Genomic DNA, 25,921 nt, shown 5'->3' with positions numbered 1-25,921 from the left:
TGAGCTTTAAGTTTCCTTTACCATTATATTTAAACTGATTCAAAGTCATTAGCATATTTCATCAATATATCTTTAAAGAGGTTTTAAATATTAATGGATTTCTGATTCGAAAAGGGGAGAAATGTGATACTGGACAAGAAATGGAGCGGTTGATCAATGGAAGAGATTAGGTATACAAGATGTAGAAGTAAATGTGTACTGTAATCTAGTATATGATAAATCCCAAAGATCCCAGCTACTCGGGCAAGAACTCACTATGACAAAAACTGCTGGGAAAACTGCAACGATCAGGTGGAAATTAGGCATAGACCAACATCTTAAACTGTACTCCAAGCTAGGATCAAAATGGGTACATAATTTAGACATAAAGAGTGATATCCTATCAAATTAGTGGAGTATGGAGGAGATTATGGCTCTATAGGTAGGGAAAGAGTCTATAGACCTATAGGTAGGGAAAGAGTTCATCACCCAGCAAGAGATAGAGAGGATGATGGGAGGTAAAATGGATAATTTTGATTACCTAAATTTAAAACAGCGTTTTTTTTTTTTGGGGGGGGGGGTAAAACAAAACCAATGTAGCCAAAATTAGAAAAAAGCAAGAAACTAGGGGAAATAATCTTAGCCACAAGTTTCTCTAATAAAGCTTTAACATTTCTAAGCCACATTTATAAGAATAAGAACCATCTCCCAATTACTGATAAATAACAAACAGGTAGTTTTCAGAGGAGGAAACCTATGCTATCAATAATCATATGAAAAAATGCTCTAAATCACTAATAATTAGAAAAATGTAAATTAAAACAGTTCTAAGGTATGACCTCATACCCATCAGGTTGACTAAGATGACAAAACGGGAAAATGATAACTGCTGGAGGCAATGTGGGAGATTAGGTACAGAATTCATTGTTCATGGAGTTGTGAACTAGCCTGCCTGTTCTGGAGAGCAGTTTGGGTCTAAGTTCCCAAAGCTATGAAATTGTGCATACCTTTAGACCTGGCAATGCCCTACTAGGTCTGTGTTCTAAAGAAATTAAAGAAAAAAGTAAAAGACCCGTATATTAAGAAAAATAATTATAGCAGCTTTTTTTTTGGTGTTACAGAATTAGAAACTGAGCAGAAGCCCCCAAATTGGGGAATGATTGAACAGGTTATGGTGTATGAATGTGTTTCAGTACTCTTGTGCTATAAGAAATGATGAAGGGAGGGGATGGTTTTAGAAAACCAGGGAAGATTCTGAAATGATAGAAAGTGAATTAAGCAGAACCGGGAGAACATTGTACACACTGACAGCAATATTGAAATTACAATCAACTGTGAAAGACTTTGCCTCTCTGATCAGTGTAATGATCCATCACAATTCCAAAGCATTCCCAATGAAAAACGCTATCCATCTCCAGAGAGAGATGATAGGCTCAGAGTGCAGATTGAAGCATTTTTTTTCTCCTTTTAATTTCCTTCCTTCCGCTAATTCAGAAGCATGTTTTGCATGACTTCATATATGTAATGAGTTATATTTCTTGCCTTCTCAATGGACTGGAGTGGGAGTGGAAAGAGGAAGACAATTTGGAACTGAAAATAAAATAAATATGATTTAAAGAGAGGGAGAAATGTGTTTATTTTATTTGATAGAACATTGACATTGGTGAAGATGATGAAGAATCTGGGATTTCCTCTCCCCTCCCTAGTCTAAGAAAAGTGTTTCTTTTGAATATACTGTCTAGATATGACAACTAGGAGGTGGGCTATACAGCGTGTGATGCTGTAGTGGGAGGATAGAGGAGAGAGAGAAGTTCTAAACCAGGGGCTTACCTTGGCAGATGAGTATCTTTTCCTGCTCATTTAGACACTGCAGCACAGTGACCCTTTTTGTGGTCAGATAGTAAACTAGTTTGCACAGCAGGGTTTTAAAATTATTGAATAGGGAGCACAGGAGTATATTAACCCCTGAAATAAAAATTAATCATAGCAAGCTAAAACTGATGGGCAACATAATTTTACTGTTCTTTGCAGTAAGTTCCTCAGAGCTCAGAAGATTAGTGGAGTATCTCAAACAAAGAGCTCCCCCTCCCTAGGATATCTCTTAGATTCAGTTAATTTGAAAGTCTGGTGGAGAGAGGGTACTAGACTCATAGTCAGGAGAGACCAGGATTTGAAATCTTATATAGTTTCTGATTGTGGACAAGTCAATCTCTGGGTTATAAAATAGAGATGAAGACAGCCACACTGGCTAGAGGATAGGTTTTGGACAAAGGAAAGCCTGTGACCATGGACAAATCTATGGTCCAGGAAGCTTTCTAAGACAGAGTTGCCTATCGGCATCAGTGGTAGGGTTTCCAACACCAGCATTTTGCAAACTGAAGTCTTAAAAAAGGACAGAGGCGGGGAAAGGATATTTCAGAGTTGTTAAGATCAAATGAAGTGATGTACGTAAAAGTGTTCTACAAATCTCCAAAAGAATTTTTTCCCTCCTAGCTCTTGACAAAACTGTTATGGCCTATTGGTTGGTGAGTGATAATGAATTTGCAGTTCTTAGGGTGTTTATTACGTGAGGAATTCGAACTCTACACAGTGAAGTAGAAGGATAGAAGAAATCAAGTTTAAAAATCAAGGTAGTACAGATGAGTGGAGTGGCTTGGTTCCATCTTCCCCTGATTCTGAAGGCTTCATTGGTGTGGGACTGGGAAGGAAGAGAAGCCATTTTCTTTCACCAGTGCCTATCAGCTTCCTTGTTAGACTTTCTTTTTATGTTGTACTTGCATTTTGAATCTCAGAGTATGTTGTTTTTTTGGTGAGGGTTGGCGTCTAGTATTCAAATTTAGATGACTGCGTTTCATCAATATATAGAAATGGAAAATGCTCTCAGTTGTTTATAGTTTTGTTTTGTTTTTTTTTTTACTTAACAGATTGATGTCAACTTAAAAATGCTTTGCCTGTAAAAATTGTCCTGTTTCCATACATCTCATACTGCCAGCCTAACTCCCCAGTCCAAACCTCCTTCCTCCCTCTTGTAGGAATGAGAACCTGTTTGTATGTTGCAGTCACTGACAAAAGATGACAAGAATAACTTTAACAGGAAGTACTCAAATATTCACCTTCTCTGTGTGAGCTCCTGGGCTGGGCACCATGAAGGATATAGAGGTAGTCCTTATGTACTTATACTCAGTAAACATGGGAAAAGGTTATTTAAGAATGCAAGAACATAAACACTGAGTGGTAAAGAAAGCAAATTCTGTTGGGGAGAAGATCACTTTGGCGTGGGAGTACTCAGGGAAGGTTTCCCCAAAGTACAATCTTAAAGAATAAATAAGCTCATAGATTTAAATGACGATGGCTTTAGCTATTCTGGGTAGTGCTTTTGAACTACAGATTTCTTACTGCTGGTATTCTGGTGGAATCTGCTGGAGTGACAGACCCTGAAGGTTCCACTCAGAGATGTCAGATCAGCTGAATGCAGTGAAGTTCAAACCCTACTTGGCACCAGTGCCTTTTGCTCCCCATTGCCATCCTGTCCCAAACGTATTTCATATTTTACTCACTCCAGCTCAGTATAAGGAATGTAAGAAAACAAGACCTTTGACCTTTCTGCCTTTGCTCATCTTTTTTCTTATGCCTCGAATGCCTCCCCCTCCCCCCTTTTACCTGTTGGATTCCTACCCATTCTTTAAAAGCTAACTCAAAGGCCATTTCCTTCATGAAGTCTTCTTTGATTTAACCAGTTGATGACTGCGTTTCCCCTCAGAGCTTAAATAGTGTTTCGTTTTGTTATTCTTTAATGCATTTATTTACTGTATATGCTAATTCTGTTTGCCTGAGTTGCAATGTGGAGTGGTGAGAAAAGGGCTGGAAAAGAAGTTAGGGACTAAACACATTTCATGGCTGGTTCTGGAATCTCATGGGAGTTACTTATAGTTACTTTGCAGCCCATAGGTTGTGTGAAGTCATTCAGTCACAATCAGCAAGTAGTATTTTTTTTTGGTGGCTACTATGTGCTAGGCACTGTCCTATGCATTGGGGCTACTAGTACATGGAATGGAATAATCCCCTCTTGGGAGGAGCTTACATTAAAGGGGAAACAAGCATATATACAGCATCAATCTGTGGTGTTTGCTGGCTGAGGTGATATTGCCTCTTAGTGTCTTAAAGGTGATAAGTGCAAAGTGTAAGGCTCTGTTCTACCATTCTAAAACCAGTTTCAGATATGTTCTTGGTGAAGTTATTAAGCATTTATTAAGTGCCTCCTGTGTGTCGGGGACTGTGTTAAGCACTGGGGATACCAAGACAAGAACAGGATCTGCCTGCAAGGAGCTCACAGTGTAATAGAGGAGATGTACAACCAGGATATCTACAGGCTCTATTGGAGGCATTCTCAGAAGAAGGCACTAGAACTAATGGGAGCCCAGAAAAGCTCTGGTAGAAGGTGGATTTTAGTTGTAACCTCCAGGAACCTAGGGAAGCCAGGAGGTAGAGATGAGCAAGGGGAGCATTCCAGGAGTGGGGGACAGCCAAAGTAATGCTCATCTGAGATAGAGTGTAAGGGGTCCAGGCTCTCTGGATTGGAGAACATTTGGAGGATAAAATGGAACACTGGAATAGTAGGGAGGGACCAGGTTGTGAAGGGCTCTAAAAGCTGGACAGATCATTTTCTATTTGATTCTGGAGGTATTGGGGAACCAGAGGATGTTGTTGAATAGAGGGCAGCATTAAGTGCTGGGCACTGTGCTAAATAAACTTTGGGGATATATGAACAGGCAAAAGACAGTTCCTCTCTCAAGGAGCTCAGAGTCTAACTAGGGAGAGAACAACCAAACAATGTACAAACAAGCTGTGTGTGGGATAAATGGAAAATAATTAAAAGATGGCAGACACTAAAATTAAGGAAGGCTTGGGAAAGCTTTCCTATAGAAGATAGGATTTTAATTGGTACTTGAAGGAAGCCAGGGAAGCCAGGGAGTGGAGATGAGAAGGGAGAACATTCTAGGAATGGGGTACAGCCAGAGAAAATTCCTAGAGCCAAGAGATGGAGTGTCTTGTTCTTGGAACAGCCAGGAGGCCATTGTCACTAGATTGAAGAATATGTGGTAGGAGCGAAGTAGGGTGTAAGAAGACTGAAAAGGTAGGAGGGGGCTAGATTATGGAGGTCTTTGAATACCAAACAGAACATTTTTTATTTCATCCTAGGGACAATTGGGAACCGCTGCTGTTTAATGAGGGGGTGTGTGGAGGGTGGAGTTAACCTAGACAGTTCCCCGGCTTTAGAAGAATCACTTTGCCAGCTGAGTGGAGGATGGGAGTGGACACTTGTGGCAGGGTGACCCACTTGCAGACTATTGCAATAATCTAGGTGCATGACGTGATAGGGACCTGTACTAGAGTGATGGTAGTATCTGAGGGGAGAAGGGTGCTTATTTGGAAAATGTGGCAAAGTTGAAATCAACAGTCCCTGGCAATAGTTTGGCTCTAGGGATGGAGTTGGTTAGAGATAGTGAGAAGTAGGCCAACCGCTAGTCTGTGAGCCTGAGGGCCTGGGAGGATGGACGTGCAAGGAAGGTAGGATACTGGAGATTTAGGGGAAAAGATAATGAGTTCCATTTTAGATGTGTTGAATTTCTGATGTCTTCTGGTCATCCAGTTCAAGATGTCTGGAAGATAGTTGGAAATGTCAGACTGGAGGTTAGCAGAGAGGTTAGGGCAGGATAGGTATATTTGAGAATCACTTTAGGGATGGTAATTTAAATCCATGGGAATTGATGAGATTACCAAGTGAAGTAGTATAGAAGAAGAGAAGGGGCCCAGCATGAAACCCTGTGGGACACCTCTGATTAGAGGACTTAATCTCTTGACATCTACCCTCATCTTTCCACTTAGATGGCTGCTGATCCTACTTCTGGTCCTTATCCCCACGACAGTTATTCTCTGGTCTCTCTACCTCCAGCCTCTCCCCATCCTAGCACATCTTCCACATAGCTTCTAAAATGAAAACACAGAAGGAAATGACTCCAGTGAGGAGAAAAAATAGGATTTGTCAAGAGATGGATGTCCATGCACAAGAGACTCACCAACCAGCCTAGATTTAGAAAAGAAATGGACCAAAGATGGAGGCCTGGCCTGATTGCAGAGAATGACAATGACTGCTCTCATATAACAGTGGGCTGATGCTGGTGAGGCAAGTGAAGGCCAACTACAAATAAGGAGATATACGTGTGTGTGTGTGTGTGTGTGTGTGTGTGTGTGTGTGTGTGTGTGTGTAATTTTTCCCCCCTCATTCTCTCTCTCCTTAGCTAGGCTCTTTATACTTTTATACTGGAGGTGACAGAAGGAAACTATTTAATAGGGAGTGATATACAAAGTTGGAGCAAGGGGGTGAGCCCCCTAAGTTCCAGAGGCTGTTCCATCAGCTTAGTGAGATTTTTGTAGATTTTTAAAATGCAAAAAACTTCCTTTCCTAAGGAGTTGTCAAATTGAGGCATTACTAATACTGAAATCTTGCTTTTTCCAGGAACTCTTTAAATTTGCCTTCTTGCCTCATTTATCCAGAGCATTGGTGCAGATAATCCCAAACTAATATCAACTGGATTCAAAAATAAGTGATTTGGTTTGCAATAGAATTGGAATTCTAAATTTTTTTGCTCTTACTAAAATATTGTGATTCCATTTTGAGTAAATGTTACCCCAAAGTGCTTTTTCCTCTGCCCTCATCTGACCTCAAGGTTAGTGGTAGGGGAAATATTAGAGCGATCCATCTCTACTGGAGATTGGCAGTTAAGAATGAGAACATTCAGGGGCAGCTAGGTGGTGCAGTGAGTAGAGCGCCAGCCCTGGAGTCAGGAGGACCTGAGTTCAAATGCGGCCTCAGACACATGACTCACTAGCTGTGTGACCTTTGGCAAGTTACTTAACCCCAATTGCCTTGCCTTCCCCCCTGCAACAAAAATAAAAATAAAAATAAAAAAGAATGAGAACATTCCTTTTCATAGCAGTAGCTCAGAATGTAGATTTATATGGTAACTGTGTTCAGGCTAATTGATGGTAGAGGGAGTTGTTGGACCAGCATCATTCATTCTGGGATTAATATTTTTCCTAGATGATCCACTGTGAATTTAATAACTGGAAAAAAGGAAAAACCCTTTTAGGTACTTTCCCCTCCCTTTGTACTATATTGAACTTGCAACAGGTCCATTTTCCTGAAATCTTATTATTTTCTCTCAAGATCACACCAAATCTACATGACTTATTTTTATATAATATCAATGTCCTGTGTTTCATCAGGCTCAGAGATTTCGTTTTTCTTCTTAACCCAGAAGCTTTTTTTTGGTGTGAATTTTCATTATTTCACATTTTAAAATTAAGCTAATTGGTTACCTAAAGATTGGACTTTTGCCTGAATGAGAAACTCTTTTGAAGTCTGTTATAATTCCAAGTTTTATGATTCTCTGTACAGTATTGCATGATTTAATGTGGTGTTTATAGATTCGATCAAAATGTGATTTCGTCCATTGGAGTACTTAATGCAGTCAGGCTTATCACAGCCTCCCTCTACCTTCTGGCTGCCCTTTTTGACCATGTCTTTCCATAAATCATTCAGAGATGCTGTAATATGCTGGAGGCCTTCTTCTGTTTTTAATATCTCAGGCGCTAGTATGGCATTTAAAGATGAAACCAGAAGATAACAGAAGAAAAATGAAATAAATCTATGAAGACATTTATAGTCAACTTTTCACCATCACGACAGGGTCGCCATGACATTTAGCTTCAGCATCGCAGCCCCTGGCTTTCCTGCAGGTGGAACTAAAAATGGAATTAAAGAAAACAAAGATGGGAAAATCAAATGGGCATGTGCCAGGGCAATACAGGAAGAGCTTTGGTAGACCAGCATGGCTTTGAGAGAATTAGAGAGGGGAAAGATCCTAAAACCTTGGGAAAATTTCTCCAACTTTTGTTACTTTATTTAAAATAAAACAATACATTTCAGCAAAACTAACCAGTTCATTAGTTGAATTAGTTGAAGTACATGCATATCCTATACCCTGGAGTCATACTTCTTCATGGAAGGGATGGTGGAAAGTTTGCTTGTCTCTTCTTTGGGGCCAAGAGTGGGTCATTCTAACTATGTGGAATGTTCACCTGCCTTTTTCTTGTTGTTCTTAGAATGTCACTAGGAGTGGGGTTCAGTTCCTCTTGACTAATTTGTTATCAAAGATTTCGTATTAAGAGTACAGAGTACCACTGTTTTTTTCCTGGCTAAGCAATAGTGTGATTCTGCTGCCTGCTCTGGTTGGTATGGAAGCAGAAGGGGAATGCAAGCTGAGGGTACTTTTTGTGTTATATACCTACCTAGGGCCTGTCCCAGAACCCATCCTGGAAGCCTGTTTGTCTTCTGCCCTTTAGTGTTCTCCAAGTCATAGGGAGGCAGCCGAGTGGTACTTGGATGGAACATTTCCTCCATAGGACATAGAAATAACAACTGCGGTGATTGTTTTGGACTATTTGATTGATGACTCATAAAATAGAAAATAGCCATGTGATCATAGGTACAACCTTAGTTTCTGGGAATAGCAGAATAGCTTGAATGTTTTAAGTTCTGAACATTGCCAATCCTTAGTTTATTGTATCTAATTTAATATTTTCTCCTTTGTTTTACAATCCAGAATTTGAAATGAGTTTGTAAATTTGAAACCAGTGACGTTTTTGTCTTTGAAGATGGGTTTTCCTTTCATTTCTTTGAAGCATTTTCTGTGGTTTATATGAAAACAGTTTCTTGGCTTATTTTATTTTCCCCTTAGTTCCTTTCACATTTAATTTTTCTAAGAACTTCCCAATTTTAAACATTAAATGTTTAGGCTGTTTGGTAGTCAGAGTTTTGTATTCTGCACTTAAGGTTTTTTTAATGTGATTTTAACTTCATTTTTTAATTTTGACACAAGTCAAAATGCCTGCCCTACCAGATGAGATATATATGTACCATGACCTGTTCTACAAATAACCTTCTGAAAAGGAATGTAGAAAGCAGCACTTATGGGATGTTTGAGATTATATTTGACACTAATCTTGAAATGTGTTCCAGTAGTGTCAGTCATTCACACCATAAGCCCCTCCTGGGTGAAAGGAAGTATGCTAGGCATTTGTGTGGGATCTGAGAGAATAGTCACAGTTTCTTAGCTCCCTGTTGAGAACTTAGTAGTGTCAGGTACCTGACAGTCAAATGGTAATTGAGTTTTATTCTAAGTAGCCTGCACACAGGATTTTATGGTGATGATGGTGGCCTAGAAGTAGTTATAAGGCACATGAAAATGTCACTAACCATATGGGGCCACCTTATAGCTAGCTAGCAGAGCAGGCCAGTTCTATATACATGTGCCTGTGGTTAACGAAAGGTCAGACCCTAAGTAAAACATAGAATGAGCCAATGACACTTTCCTATTTCCTTTGGGGGCTTTTTACTTTTCCCACTCTCTACGCTCCCCCACGTTCAGTGCCAAGTTAAATCAATCTGGGAAAAAGAAAAGGTGTTGTAAGAATCATAGAAAGTCCTATGTTTCTGAGTTGCAAAGAACCTCAGAGATGATCTAGTCCAACACCATCAATTTCAGGTGAGTAAACAGGCCCACAGAGACCCAGGTCAAGAATAGGCACATGTACATACAGCAGCTTGCCCTACCTGAGCTATTAGGGTTGTGGGGCATGAGGAAGAACTAAGAGCTTGCAAAAATGGGGATCTCCCTGCAAAGTCAGTCAACAGATTCACCTCTTGTAGGTGTGGTACCTGCTTGCATTGAAGTTCTTTTCTGTAGTTCTAAATCTGTGCATTATGGGGAGGGCTTTGTATCGTAATTATTTGGCTGTGTGTCTGTAATGGACATGAGAGGGACTGTATTGTCCCAGCTTAGCATTTTTTTCCTCCACTTGGTGGTAATCTTTGTGCACCCTCTTAATCTAACCTTGTCGGATGCAGTTCACCTGTCTTGGGCCTTAATGTCCTGGAGCAGAAAAGGAGGCTGGGATGGAGGGGCATTAGATTAGTAGTGGTAAAAGAAGGCACGTAAGAGGGACTTACCTGTTGCCCCAGAATGTTGTATCTCAAAAATAAAGTGGCAGGATACTGAGAAAACCAATCCACGAGCATTATTAAACATCGACTGAGTGGTTAATGCAAAAGAAACAAATGCCAAAGGGATTTGTGCCCTCAAGGAGCTTTCCATTGTAAGGAGTTGAGCAAGAGTCCAGGGATAGTTAATGTGCAACAAACAGTGTGGCTCTGGACAGGCACTAAGAAGGCGGCCAGCCGAGCCCCTCTGGCAGCACGCCACTGTTCTCTTTACAAGAGGAGTGGTAATGTTGATTTGATTATTGCTCCCTGAGCAAGAGGAAGTAGACGAGATGATCTTCATCCTGGGGGATGGCTGGGAAGTTAGAGATGGAGAGAGCAGAGGTGCGAGCATTGACTCTACCTCCAGTTGGGTCACCCCTAGTGTTAAAGTGCACAGAGATTGATAGAGGGAGATGGGGAGGAGAGAAGACAGGGAAGATGTTTCTCCCAAGGAGTGTACCTGAGCATCACCTCCCCCTCTCCTCGGTGTAGCACAGTTTTCACAAATGATCTGGATGTTTGGGGCATATAGTTGAATGTCAGCAGAAGGGATAAGACATCTGGATATCCTATGAATTAGAGAGGAGTGACAAGGTCCCACACTTTTAGGAACATGGAAAAACTATAATGACATCGTCACTACCACTATTAATAATAATAAACAATAACTACTGCTTATATTTAATCATGTGAGTATAGCACCTACTATGTGCTAGGCATTGTGCTAAGCCAGGGCTGGGGAACCTGAGATCTTGAGGCCACATGTAGCCCTCTAGGTCTTCAAGTGCAGCCATTTGACTGAATCCAAACTTGACAGAACAGATCCCCTTAATAAAAGGATTTGTTCTGTAAAACTTGGACTCAGTCAAAGGGGAGCACCCCCAGAGCAGCTAAGCACGTTACAAATTTTAGCTCATATGATCCTTATCATAACCCTGGAAGGTAGAGGTGCTCTTACCCCTATTTTACAGATGAAGAAACTAAGACAAACAGAAGTTAAGTGACTTGCCCAGGGTCACACAGCTAATTAGTGTCTGAAGCTGGATTTGAACTTGGGTCTTCTGACTCCAGGCCAGGCACTCTTCACTGTACCACAAGCAAAAAGAGGAGAACCTCTCCTGCAAAGCATTTGACATACGTGATCTCATGTCTTCCACCCAACAACTCTGGGAGGTAGGTGTTGTTATCCCTATACCCATTTTTCAGAGGAGTTGGAGAAGGTAAATGACTTGCCTAGGCTAGAATTTAGATTTGGGCAAGTCTTAAAATTGGTGGCATTTATAGGAATTCATTTCATTTCAAGGAAGGTATTTTGTCTCCTCTCTTTTTGGTTTAACTTTGGCTTTGGTTGGATGATTATACCAGGCTAAACCTAGAAGTTTCATGAAATTACAGCCAGAAATTCAATAATTTGGTGCATTCAGGCTATTTGTTTGCTAGTGACCAAGATCTTAGTCTAAAGTGAAGAGGGAAACTGGCAGCTGTTCGGGTATTTTATGAAGAAGTTGTATCCTCTATGTTTGTTGAATATAAAAATATTTTATGTGAAGTAAGTATTAATATTTCAGTATAAGCATATGCTTTGGATTTTTTCTGTTTAAAAGAATTTCAAATTTTAATCCTAACTTAGGTTTTCCATTTTATGTTTCCAAGTTTTTCTGGGTTATTTTTCATTTGCGCTGCTGCCTTAGATGCTGTCATTCAGAACTTATTTACTTTTTGAAAAAGTAATGTTTTTTTTTTTCTCATGTCAGCGTTATTTTATGTGAAAACTTTACTTTTTGCTCAGCATGTATATATTCCTTTATTTTCCAAATGATTTCATTTTATCGGGGTAGGGGATGGAACTCTGCATACTACTGAAAGGGTAGATCTTTGCCTATTCTGGTACATTCTTTGATTCAAAAGTCATTCAAATTGGTCTGTGCTTTTTTTTTTTTAATGACTTGGAAACCTTTTTAGGTTGAACTTTGCCCATCTAATTTTTCTGAGGTTTTTGTAATGCTTGATAATGCAGTTTTGTATTTTTCTATGCGTCTGCATCCCATAAAGCTTTTAGGATGATCACCTTGCACTATCTGAAACAAACAAGGAATCTGAACCTCTTTTTTCCCCCTTCCTTTCTCTTATAGAAATGCCTTGAATATATCAGAGGGCAGTGACTTCCCGTTGCAATATCACTATCTATTAAAATCATTTATTTCATTTGCTGTCTTCAAGCATGGACTCTTTGTAAATGTTAGGAGAGGAGTACGATGAAGTCAGAATTTTCTGTTTGTTGATGACCTTCATATAGTTAGGCATCTGCTGTTGTTTTCTGTGATGAGAAGAATTAACTTGAGAAATGGCTAAACATGAGCGTTTCTGGTGGATGAGAGAAGAGCTCTGCCCCCGATCCACCTCCTGTGGGCCATGTTGAGCCGTGACCTTTTGCAGAGGTTTTGAGAGAAGAACATGATAAAAGCAACAAGATCTTTTATTCAGAACTGAGATTCTTGTCTGGATCATAACTCTTTTCTATCTGTAGATCATTCTCAGAGCAGGGCTAAGTAGAATAGATGTACTTTTGTGTTGTCTTTGTACTGTTCAGTACCTGTTACCAGTGATAATTGAGTTTATTATATAAATTTAGGACATTATCTATATCTATATATTTTCCTGTATTACTTAGGCAGTTGTTTTGGTTGGCACATGAAATAATTTTTTTTTATTTTATTTCTTCATTAATATATCAAGAATATATAATTTATAAAAGAAAATAAAGGAAGTGTATCAGACTATATCCACTTAAGTTAGTAGAGTTGGGGAGAGAAAGATTTTAAGTATTGTCAGCATAGATGTTGACATTCTCTACTACATGGATTAAAATGTCAATCAAGCATTTGATAAGTACTTACTATGTGACAGACACTGTGAAGTATTTCAGCCATAAAGACAAAGATGACTGTCCCTGCCCTCAAAGAACTTGCATTGTATCTGGGGAAATGATACATACGCACCCAAGTAATACAAAGTAGTTTAAGGAGGCACTTGTAAGGGGAGAGAGAGACAGACAGACAGAGAGTGTGTGTGTATTTATGTGTGAGGGCTTCATGTGGAGGTGGCACTTGAACCAAACATTGAAAGTATAAAGGAATTGAAAGGATAATAACTCATAATCCAGGGATTATAATAGTTAGGAAAGAGGGCATTTCAGAGATGGGAGCAGATTTTGCAAAAAGATGCAGATGGGAGATATATGAGGAACAGCAAGGAGGCTAATTTAGCTAGAATAGACTGTGTGGAAAGGGATCCAAAGATGGATGCCCTGTAGAATATACATGCATATATAAGACAGATGGTACAGTTGAGTGAGTTAGGTTTAGTTAAATCTCAGGGGAAAAACAGACTGGACTGCTTTAGAAAACATTGCAGAACTCCATTACTTACCTCGAGCTTTCTTTGAAAGCAAAGGTCCATATTTTTATCAATACTAACATTCTACAAGTGTTGCTTTCTGGCAACGAAACATAATATAATTGCTTTTGAAGAATTTAAAAATGACTGTCATGCAGAGGGCATTGAAGAGGTACATGGTGGGTTAGAAGTGTTTGGCAGGCATAAGTGGCCTGCAGTGTGTAGCAGCATATTGGGTTTCCTGGAGAATCAGAGCAAAAGAGGGTGTCATTGAATTTGATGGACTTGTCATGGGACAGGGAAGGAGGAGTGACACATAAATTGCTCGAGTGCTCCCCTGGTACTTTAGTGAAGCACAAGGAAGTGAAGATGGTCTTCCCGACCCCTGGAGTACATTCACATGTAGAATATGGACAAGAGTCCCACAGGATGGGCACATTTGAATCCTGGAAGGTGGGGAGACCACTCCTGAATTGGTGAGCTCATAGATTCCTTTGAGAGAAGGGAAAGCCTATGTTAAAAGCCTACAGAGGTAGCGTAGAGCCAAATTGTGATGGTTTCAAGTGCCCAGCAAAAGTTTGTGATCCTAAATGTATTGGGGAAGCCCCGAAGCTTGTGGAGTAGCTGGAGTGACTTGATCAGAGGGTGTGCATTAGAAAGATCTCTTGGGTGGCCTCTTGGAGAATGACTTATGACCAGACCAGGTGTCTTCAATGGGTGAAGTTATTGCCATCATCTGGTGGTGGCTCTGTAGGTTAGAAGACTGGATTGCTTTCAAGAGGTAGAGAAGAGGTGGTTGTATGGATGGGGAAAGTGAGCAAGAACATGAAGGTTTTCTCAGAGCTTGGAAACCTGGGTGACAGCAAGGCTGGTAAGAGGACAGGAATGGCAAAGCTCTGTAGGAGGGCATGAGTCTGGAGGAAAAGATAATGAGTTGTGTTTTAAGTATCTCTTTCAATTGTCCACAGCAGGGGTGTCAGACTCAAATAGAAACAAATCTTTCCAGCTACATATTGACCTAGAATACCACAAATTAACATTATCTATGTTATATTTTTATTTGTTTTACTTAACATTTGCCATTCACATTTCAGTGTGGTTCTGGCCTTGGTCTACAGGACACGCAGTGGGAAATTGTCAGTAGATAACTTGCTTAGTTGGTAGAATATGACTCTAGAGAGGGAAACGAAAGATTTATAGATGTGGGACTCAATTCAATAGATTTAATTTTTAAATTCATGGGAAATGAGATCAGAGAGATTATAGAAAGAGAATACAAGAAAGCAGGGGACAGTCTGGATAGACACCTATGTAGGTGGGTTTGGTGGTAGTGGGAGCCGTGAATGATGACTCAAGAAAGGCGATGTAAGAACAACCAAACTGGCAGGAAGACTCGAAAGAGGAAAGTTTCACAAAAAAACCAGAGAGGAGAAAAAGTAATCCAGGTTGAAGGGGGAGGTCCGCATGAAAAGCTGCAGAGTGGTCAAGGAGAAGTGAGTAAAGGTGGCAGCCAAGAGATCATTTAGTAACTATGGGGAGAGCAGTTTCAGTTGAATGATGCCTTTGGACCCAGCTTACAGAGGGTTTAGAAGAGAGGGAGAGGAGAGGAGAGGAGAGGGAATGGAGACATCTAGCTTAGGTGACTTTTCTCTAAGGGGTTTTGTTGAGAAGAGTAAAAGGTGAAGGATGATCACTTGGGGTACAGGACTGCTCTAATCTGATTATTGTGGAGGGTTTAGAAAAGTTAGAAGGAAAAAGCGGAAGCAGCAACATAGTTTTGGTAAGTCTTTGTGAAAGACCAGGCTGTGATATTGGATGAGAGCTTGAGAGGATGCAGCATCCAGTGAAGGTCACTTTATTTCCTTTTTTTCTTTTTCAGAAAGATGGCCAAGACCTGTTCATGTTTGTAGGTGGAAGGGAAGGAAGGAGTAAATAGGGAGATATTAATGAGAAGAGTTAGTAAGTTAAGTGGTAACCTTCTAAAGGAGATGATTTGGGAGGGATTTGGATTAGAGTCCAAGCAGAGGGCTCGGTCTTGGGCAAAAGGGCTACATTTCGTAGAGGAGGAGACAATTGGGGGCTTTAAGAATGTAGAATACATTTTATGAAAGAGGAATCTCACATTATTTAACTTGTATTCCCAGTGAATTGTGAGGTAAGATGCTCTTTGTGTTAGTCTAGAGAAAAGAAGTGAAGGAAGGGAAAGGGACAAAAGAGAAGGGAAGGGTAGCAAAGGTAAAGTTGCCATTGCTGTTGTTGTTTTGGGGGAATGGGAAATGGTGGCAGTGAGATTCAGTCTCCTGTTTCTAGTGCGTTCTGTGTGATGCTTCCAGCACTCCCTTGTAGAGGGAGGGAGGTAAAATTATCACTAAATCCTCATATATTCACTGAGTTTCTAGACATCAGAGGGAATGGACCTGTTCACTGTTGGCCTTGTGGAGCTCCCAGACATGTCCATAAACTCTTAATTCAGAGTGTGATGTAAAAGTGTATTAAGAGATCCAGAAAGTAATATGGGCATTCAGAAGAGTGGCAAAGAGCTCTTCTAGGGCATCATAGAACAGGGTTGTGAATGATGTCTGAATGGTTTGAGCTGGGCTTCAAAACTGGCCACGGCATAGGGTAGGAGTCAGGAATAAAATAAAAGCAAGAGATGAGTCATTGCTTAAGGAGGTAATAATAAGGTGTATCTCTCTCCCTCTCTCTCTCTCTCTTTCTCTCTCTCTCTGTCTCCCCCTCTCTCCCCCCAGAGACAGAGACAAAAGAACTCCAACTAGCAGGAGGTTCTGAATGGCTGCTGCCAACATTTTTCCTCTTGACTAAATATAGCTTTGAGTTAATTTTAAGATTTCTCCCATTAAAGTGTTCTTTTGATTCTTTATTGTTGTGAAGGTACAACTTTGGGTTTCCTGAATTTATTCCAGGGGAGTGTAAATTTTGACAGAGCCTAACAGATGTCAAGGCTTTGATCTAGGTGATTCATGGACAGGCTGTTTGCCACCCAAGGGCCATCCTGTCAAATTTGGGAGAGGCCCTATGCTAGCCTGACTGCCAGATGATACGTGTTTAGCCACAGCAACTTGTAGAAATCAGGTTGTATTTAGAGGGGTGTGTAATATCAATTAAGTTGGGGCTTTCTTACTGTTCTAAAATGATTAATTGTGTCTTTGAGTCTTACTAGGTGCTAAGCCCCAGGCCCAAACCCCTATTAGGTGCTAAACTTATGTGGGTATGGATTAGTAACTAAGGTGGGGCCAACTAAGGGAGGCCTGATTAGATCTTTGCTCTTCAGTTTGCCCCAAACCCCTAATTACTAGGTGCTAAGCCTATGTGGGTGTGAAGCTTCCAGGGTCCTAAGGGGAGGTGCTAACTCCAGAACCAATCATAGCAGCCTAAGTTCTGGTCATTCAGATGACGGGTTGGTGACGTCTGAAACGGTATAAAAAGAGAAGACAGAACTTTGCTTGGGCTCTCACTCTTGGTGGCGTGCTGATGTGGAGACTCCGGGCAGCTGTAGTTAAGAGCCCTCCAGCTTGCCTGGATGTCCGGACTTGGTTTTCTTGGTAACTGTGAATTGTATTTGGTCTGTCTGTCAATGTTTGCAATTTGTTTGTATTTGCTCCGAAGTTCAGGGTTCTGGCTTTTACCCCTGAACTAAGTGAGTGGTATTTGTATGCTGAATTAAAGTAAGCTTGTTAACCCCTTAACGTTGCTTTCCTTAGTAAAGCAGATCAAAAGAACCTGGGCTTTTGCAGCGTGCTGGTATGGTGCTTGTTGTTGGGCTTGTGTTGGTCTTTCACCCCCACAACAGCTGTCAGCCAGATTGTTGAAACAGGGTGTGATCTTCATTGGTGGAGAAACTGCACCATTGCTAAAATTGCACATGGCTGAAAAGATCTTTGTCTTTAATAGCAAACTTTAATAGTTGGACTAGAGTAATGGAAGTTAGCAAGTTGGGCATCAGAAGACAAAAGATATGGGCCTCTAGCTCCTTCTCAAGCTCGTTGAGGAGGGGCTCAGTTGCTTGGCAGGCTGGGGCTCATTGAAGGAGCCACTGAACACCTTGCTGGAGGGCTGGAGAGGGTAAATAGAGCACTCTGGTCCTCAGTGGGTCTTAAATTCCTTTGTAGACTAAAGCACATTTTCCTAGGAATAGTAGCTTCAAACTACAAATATTAAATTTGGAGGTGGGAAGTGGGAGGTGGGATATTAGATAATTTCCAAAGTTTGGGTACATTCGAGAGCCCCATGGTGACTCTAGACTGGCCTTTTAAAGAATAGTCATAAAGATCCATTTAACAATGAATGTATCTCCTGACCCCAGTTTTATCTTCATTGAACTTAAAAAGAATCAAGTTTATATGTTTAATGGAGAGCAAACTTGTAGCCTTTATTAAAGGCAAATTGACTTTTTTTTTTTTTTATTAAAGCACAGAGACATGCTCCTCTTTTCAAAATACAGATGTAGAATATCATAGCAAAGCTTATTTTTGCTTTCTGGAAAAAGAATTTACAGTTAGCATTTGCATTTAAATTGATTTCCACTTTACCTGCCCATAGCCTTCCCAACTTTTGTTGTACCCATGTAGGGTGGGGGGAGGGTGTTCATATGTGCACTTAACCTCAGGCCTGTTAAGGGTTACTTTAGCTCATTTAGCTAATTTATGAATAGTTTCTAGACTAATATAATTTGACACACATCAAAAGGGTCATAACAGGACATCTTAAAGATTCATCACTGTCAGAGACAAGTGGCAAAGTGGGCTTGGTTTTGTAGGCAGTGTTCCATTAAATAGAACATTTCATCTGAAAGGAATGAGAGTGGGGGGGGAAAGTGACATAATGTGGTTTGTTTTTCAGGTGGTGTAAAACCAAAGTTTGTACTGCTACCACATCAGAGATTTATGGGACTTTGAGAGAGTAGTTCTGGTAAGGACTTCCAATAATTTATATATGTGTATATAAAGAAGATAGAGACCAATACGTTGGTATAAATGAACTTGAAACGTTATTAAATCCCCCTTTTGGGTTGGGGATCCTTTTTTTTTCCTCTCAATATTTTTAAAGCAGAACATTTTATCAAATAAAATTAACAAAAAAGCAACATGAGAGCCCTTTTTGAGATGAGCACTTCATTTGAAAATGTTATTCAAAGAACACTTGAAAGAATTATTAGCAGTCTGTCTTTCCCTCACAGATATAGTGTTATTTGGACTTGAAGTTCATGGTTATTGGGCCTTTGCTGGTAATTGCAGATACTGACTTGGCAACTAGATGACCATGCTACCTGATTTTTGTAGATGCATTAGCCTTTTCTATTTATTTATGTTCAAAAATATTCCCTGGCCTTTGTCTCTTACCAGCCTCTAAAGTTACTCACAGTAGTAGTCCAGGCAAAGGGACATATCTTATGCCTGTGGACATCAGGAGTCTTTTACCTGTAAGTTTACAAGTTATGTGCAGAGCCGAGTTTTGAGGGTATTGTTACAACCATGGGGACCTAGACCACATGACAGTGTTCTTTCTCTGGTCAGGGCCTCCTTTAGAATTCCGGAATTTGGGCTACCATTTTGCCAAGAGAAAAAATGTAGAAATAACGAATGAGGAAAGGAACTTCCTGGGTTTGTCTTTAGAAGGTTACTGAGAGCCAGACAGATGAGCTGAAGACAGTGCAGTGGGTGTGAATGACTGTTTAATTCGAAGTTTTTAGTGTAGTTGTGCACTCATCACTAAACCTGAAAATTAAATTGTCTGGAAACTCACTGTTCTACAGTGTAGTCACTTAAGCTGGGATCGTTTTTGGAAATCTTTAGCCTTCTACCAGTACAAGTAACAGCCATGTGCAGCATGAAGAACTTTTCTGCACCCCCTCTGTACTCTTGCTTTGTACTTACCTTTTGTACCTGTCATTGCAAGTGTATGGTTTGATAGTCATAGAACTTTAGTACTAGAAGGGCTCATTAGTGATCATTGTAGCTTAATCTCCTTGTTTCATAATTTAGAAAATTAAAACTTATCCAGGCAAGTGACTTATCCAAGGTTCCACAACGAGTAGGCACAAACTACTGTTGGAAGTAGATCTCCAAAATTGGGCTATACTTGGGCTTCAACCTGTAGCCAAAAATTCTAAAATAGATAGGATTCTCTTTGAGATAGCCATATTTTCATCAAGGAAATGAAATTTATATTCATGTTCAATTATATGAAGAAATTATTTTTGTTTAGTCTAGCATGTAATTAATTAAAGAGGATAGCCATTTGTCATTAGTTTCTAGAATACTGGGATTTTCAGGTAAATGGCAATAATTTTCATCCTGAAAGGTAAAGAGAACTTGTAGTATTTTTAACTTATCATTGTATCTTTAGTGGTTACTTTTTCTTCTGGGAGAATGTCAATGTTAAGATGTTAGTAATTTTGATAAAAATAGATCTTTCTAGCACAAGGAAAATAACTTTATTTTCTTAGTTTTTTTTTTTTTTTGCTTTGTAATCTAGTGACCTGTCAGGGATAAAAGCTCTTGTTCTAGGATATATTAGAAACTTTATGATCAGAACAGTTAATTTTTTTCATTTAACTCTGAAGCCACACCTTTTTATTTTTTAGTTCTATATTTGGTCTTGGGTTGAAGTTTTAAAATTTTGCTTATTTTTGGTAAAAATCCTGAATCAAAGGTGACAGGTAGAGTGTGGCTATCACTGTGACCTCTGGCGGTTTTCTGTACCTCTGAACTTCCTTTATAATGTGGGCTACTTTGCCTACTTGCTGTCTGAAAAGTCTCTCTGGCCAGGGGTAGTTTAAAATTTTTGTACGTTTGTCACCTGTGCTGCAAATATCTTCTTAGGAGTCATTTTGTGAGCTCATCATGAGCATTACAAAGTGAGAAGACCAAATGTTCCATGATACGATGTTTCTTGATGATGAAACCCACTCTATGCTGGTCTGATTTGTAGCATGAATAATGAATACTGATGTGTGGTTCCCTTCCTGCAGCAGTATCTTGGACAAAAGGGACACATTTAGAGTATCCGTTGCTTTTAGAAGGTCTACAAGCTTTTTGGAACTTCTCTTAGCTTTCTCCACTCTTTCCCGCTACTTTGCCTCAGAGCAGGACTGGTCATGTGACTTTTGTTTTTTCTTACTTTGTTTGCTATGGCTAAAGAATTCCTCTCTTATTGACTAAGCGGCTCATAATAAGCATCTTCATACTTGGCTAGGCTGGTCCTTGGACAGAAGACAGAGATTGTCACCAAACAGTTCTTCCCTAGGTTAGCATGCTTGTGTTGGACACACCCTTGCTTCCTTTCCTGTCTTGATCCTTGGTGAAACACTTAAGCTCTACATCATCCTTTTCCTAAGTCCCTTGCCCCTGATCCTATTGCTGACCGTGCCTTGTTGAGCTCATCCTTTTACTGCTCCCACCATGACCCTGTGTTTGCTGCTTCCCAAATGTGCTGCTGAACAGAGCTGGAGAAAATAGCAAAACCATGTTGCCTGGGTCCACCACAATGTCTATTATTTCCTCTCCATTGGGTCCTCCCATCAGCAAGGCAGGCCTTTTACACTTCTGCCACTTTCATATTTCCTCTGCAATAATTATTCCATACTGTTTTAATTCTTCTAAAATCTCCCAGAGTATAACCTTCCCCAACCCTCTTAGCTGAATTGCAGGGGTCTACAAGTGTCAGGGAAAACTAGCACCTCTGGTGTGAGGGCTATTGAGCCCTTTTCAGGGTTGCTTTCCACCTCTGGTGTCCACCTGGTGCTCATCTCTTACCTGTGGCTCCAGGAAGCTAGAGTATGCTCAGTGGCCACGCCCTGGTAAACTGTTTTGGCAGACAGGCTAAACCAGGTTGAGGGTATTCAGATCCATCATTGACTTAGGTATCTATCCCAAGCATTTCTAGACTTCCCCAGTGGAATGGGCAGGGGTAAACAGTTTGTTCCAATGGGCCATGAAGACAGTGGAAGTAGCTGCTTTGGAGTGCTTAGACCTTGGTTAGAGTTGAAGACACCAAGGTCATCCACTATATTCTGAGCCATCCCCAATTACCTTGACTTTTGTCCTGCCACTCGCCTTGGATGACTCTGGGAGAGAGCAAGGCCAACTACTTCTAGCAACTCTGCCTCACTTAAATCCAACTTGTGTGCGAGTCAAAAGACATCAGACGTACCATCTGCCTCAAAGTCATATGGCAACGGGCAAGTAATGAAGCAGCGGGTGTGGGTACACTGGGAGCTTTAGTCACAGCCTTACAGAAAGGCATTCGTGGCCATAGGGTTGTCTTCTCACTGGGTGGAAGAAGCAGCGGGATTCAGCGGTCTCCTGGGTATCTGGGCAGCCTTTTTGAAGGACTGTAATGCTTACCTCCTGTCATAAGGAAGGGGCTGGAAAGGGTACTCTGGAAAGTTGTCTGCTTTACCTATCCTAACTCTGGACAGTTTACCATAGCACATGGGGATCCTACCCTGTGTTTGAAATACACACAAAATAAATGTACAAAAACTTTTGCAAAGATGATTTCTCTCACCATTGGTACATGGTATATGTGCATACTTATGGACAGCATGAAATCCATTAGGCCTGAAAGATGAGCAGCTCTTGTGAGAGAACTCAGCAGGTATCACATCCACATAGCAACTCTGAGTTAAACAAGCCTGGCGAATGAAGGCCAGCTTACTGAAGTCAGAGCTTGATGCACATCTTTCTTGACTGGCTGCAGTGATGGGGAACACCATGAACCTTTTACAATCAAAATGAATCTAGTGAACAGGTTGGCATGCCTCCCCAAAAGAATGACCATCAAGGCTCATAACAGTACGATTGTCACTTACAGGAAAGAGCCATGCCACCATTATCAGTGCATGCGCTTCTACCATGACAAACCCTGAAGTCAAAGAAAAATTTTATGAAGCTCTGGAGACCCTCATCATCAATGTGCTAAAAGAGGACAAGTTCGTAATTCTGGGTGACTTTAATGCCCAAGTAGGCACAGACTATCAGACATGACAGGGAGTCCTTGGGAAGAATAGAGTAGGAAACAGGAAGAATGATGGGCACTTACTACTAAAGACTTATGCATCTCGTGACCTCCTCATCACCAATAGTGTTTTCTGTTTACCGAAATGCAATAAAACTTTGCAAATGCACCCTCATAGCAAACATTGGCATTTAATAGACTATGTCATTGTAAGAAGAGATAGGATGTGAGTGTAATGAAGTCAGTGTGTGGTGCAGAGTGCTGGACCAATCACAGACTCATCCTCCAAGCTAAACACTGGCATTCCACAAAAGTAGAGGCCAGTAGGTAAGACAACTACCAAAAGACTTAAGGTCAACAGACTAAAACATCTTACTGTGTGTGAACAGTTTGTTGCTAACATGGAGGGAAGACTAAGCCAACACATGGCTGGCAACATTGAAGGAGAAAAGGAGTGGGTAGCTTTCAGAGATTTGGTATATAGCACCACATTTACTTATCTGGGCCGGAACACTCACAAACATCAAGATTGGTTTGATGAAAATGATGGGGAAATTCAGAATCTGCCAAATGAAAAATAACTCCACAGGGTTTACTAGCAGGATAGTTTTATCTGTCTCTAAAAAGGCAGCATTTAACTCTATCAAAAGTAAAGTGTAAAGGAAGATTAGAGAGATGCAGGATTCTTGGCTTAGTAAGAAGGCAGATGAAATTCAGTTTTATGCTAATAGTAACAATCCAAAGCACTTTTGTGATGTCCTGAAAGCTATTTATAGACCAGTGATCTATGGTGCATTTCAACTACTCAGCAATGATGGAGCCACATTGATTAGCGATAAGGACATGATCCTGGAGATAGGAGCTGAATACTTCTATAGTGTTCTCAATGGACCCTCATCAATCAATGCCAAAACCATTAACCATATATCTCAAGTCAGTCCCTCTCTAGCCAAACTTCCAATTGAAGAAGAGGTTTTAAATGCCGTTAGGTTCCTCTCATGTGGCAGAGTGCCTGGTGCTGATTCTGTTCTAGCTGAAATTTACAAGGCAGGGGGTTCACTGTTAATACAAAAACTGACTGAGATCTTTCAGGTTATATGGCAAGAGGAGGTGATCCCCCCATCTTTTTCTGTAAAGGAAAAGGAAATAGGTTGTCCTTCTTTCTCTTAGTCAATGCCAGGTAGATTATTGCTAGGGTCCTCCTTAATAGGCTGATCCTTCACCTGGAATTTGGTCATCTACCTGAGAGTCACTGTGGCTTCAAAAAGAGCTAATGAACAGTCGATAGCGTGTTTGCTGCCTGACAACTCAAGGTCTGTATACAGTGTTTATCTGACCAGGGCCTTTGGATACTCTCAGTTGTGAGGGCTTGTGGAAAATCATGGCAAAATTTGATTGCCTGTTCTGGATAACCAGTGGTGTTCTGGATAACGGATAGTGCTCTTATGCTTTGCAAGCTTTGTAGCATGGTGTTTTGAGCTTTGTTGTCAGAAGCCTTCAAGAAGGACAAAAACAGCATTAAGGTCATCTCCTGCACTGATGGTAAATTATTTAACCTGAAGAAGCTACAAGCCAAGACTAAAGTGGAGGGAGAGTTGGTGCACAACTTTTTATTTGCAGATGATTGTGCACTCAGTGCAGATTTTGAGGCTGAGGTGCCACAAAGTATGACTTGGTTCTCTGCCACTTGTGGTAATTTTAGCTTGAGAACACCAAGAAACCAAAGGTTCTCCACTAGCCAGCACCACACCATACGTACATGGAGCTATCAATTAACAGCAGATGGAGAAATTTTGAATGCTGTGGATAAGTTCACTTAACCTTCTCAGTATAGTTTCCAGGGATGTACACATAGATGATGAGGTTGATGCATGCATTGCCTGAGCTAGCTCAGTGATTGGGAGGCTCAGAATGAACGTGTGGGAGAGAAAAGGCATTAGACTACGTATCAAACTGAAGGTCTACAGAGCCATTGTGCTGACCTCATTGTTGGTTATATGCTTGTGAAGCCTAGACAGTGTACTAGTGACATGCCAGGAAACTGAATTGTTTCCATTTGAATGGTCTTAGGAAGGCTCTGAAGATCACCTGGCAAGAGAAGGTACCAGTCACTGAGTTGCTTTTTCAAGCTGAACTGCCAAGCATTTAAAAGTCAACTGTAGAGAGTGCAACTCTGATGGGTTGGCCACATGGTTAGAATGCCAAACGTATATTTGCCTAAACAAATATACTGTTTTATGGAGAACTCACAAGGCAAGTGCTCACCTGGAGGTAAGAAGAAGCAATACAGGGACCCTCTCATGGTCTCTGAAGAACTTTGGAATTGATTGTGAGACATAAGACATACTGAGACAGGATCACCTAGCATGGTATGCCTGCATCAAAGAAGGTGCTGTTCTCTGTGAGTGAAGCAGAATTGCAGTAGCTCAAAAGAAATGTGAGATGTGCATATTTAGAGCTGTCTCCACTCCAGATATTCGTATGGAGTATTTGTACCTGACCTGTGTTAGAGTCTTCTGAGCTCATATTGGTCTGATCATCCATAGTGGGACACACTATACCTTGACCCCAACATTTTGGTCCTCTTCAAGAAAAAAAGGACAACAAACCAAACCACTTGAATTGTGTCTTCACTGAAAAAATCTAGGCCTTTCCCCAAGAACACTTCCTCATCTCACATCACTCACATGTCTCTCTCTCACTCTCTCTTCCTTCACTGTGACAGCAGATGAAGAGGTGACTCTTCTTGCCAAGGCTAACACTTCTTCATGTCCAAGAGATGCCATTCTATCCTGTTGTTCCCAGAAGATTATCCCCTCTAATATCTACGTGCTTTGACTAATCTCAACAACTAGGTTTTATCTTTGTTTTTTTATTGACAAAAAAAAATAGCTTATACCTTAAGGATGTTTATTGACACGAATAAAAGGACCCGACCACAGAGGAAGGTGTCTGTTAACACTGGCCGTAATTGACAAAATGAATAATGAAATTTTCAACACAAGAAATGATAAATATGAGAAATTAGATAAATAGGGGAAGATTTACCTGAAATGATGCACTTAATAAGAAAGAAAAGAGCACCCGGTACTCAAAATACAAATACATAAAGGCATCATTAACAGTAACAATACTACGTCAACTATATAAGACAATTTTATTCCCTTGTCAAAGTTAATAGTCTTAAAATTTTATTTAATAGTCCTAAAATAACAAGTATACTGTTACAAATACGAGTTAAAATTAGTTTTCCCCCTATTTTCTTTATATATTTCTTTATATAATTCAGTATGTATACTTGTGGATAAAAATTTAAAATAATATTTATTAAAATATGCTTAATAAATGTTGAATTTAATTTAAAGTTAAATTTAACTTCAATGTAACTAAACCTTCAATTAAACTTAAAAATTTAACCTAAATTAAATTTAACTTAAATTTAAATTTAGCTTAAAAAATTTA

General features: G+C 40.3%; 1 protein-coding gene across 3 annotated transcripts in view; it reads left to right on the top strand.

The window, feature by feature from the left end:
• Window positions 1-25,921, top strand: part of TBL1XR1 (TBL1X receptor 1) — a 157,334-nt gene that overhangs the window by 78,107 nt on the left and 53,306 nt on the right. The window contains exon 3 of one of the 3 annotated variants that reach the window (XM_036753643.1): window positions 18,341-18,409. The exons of the other annotated variants lie outside the window; for them this stretch is intronic. The gene's annotated coding sequence lies outside the window, so the exon portion shown is untranslated. The remainder of the gene's footprint in view (window positions 1-18,340; window positions 18,410-25,921) is intronic. 3 annotated transcript variants of the gene reach the window in all.

The sequence above is a fragment of the Trichosurus vulpecula genome, chromosome 4 (genome assembly GCF_011100635.1).
Source record: "Trichosurus vulpecula isolate mTriVul1 chromosome 4, mTriVul1.pri, whole genome shotgun sequence".
Lineage (NCBI taxonomy): Eukaryota > Metazoa > Chordata > Mammalia > Diprotodontia > Phalangeridae > Trichosurus > Trichosurus vulpecula.
Note: the sequence above shows the minus strand (reverse complement) of the source record. Positions and strands in the feature narration are given on the sequence as shown.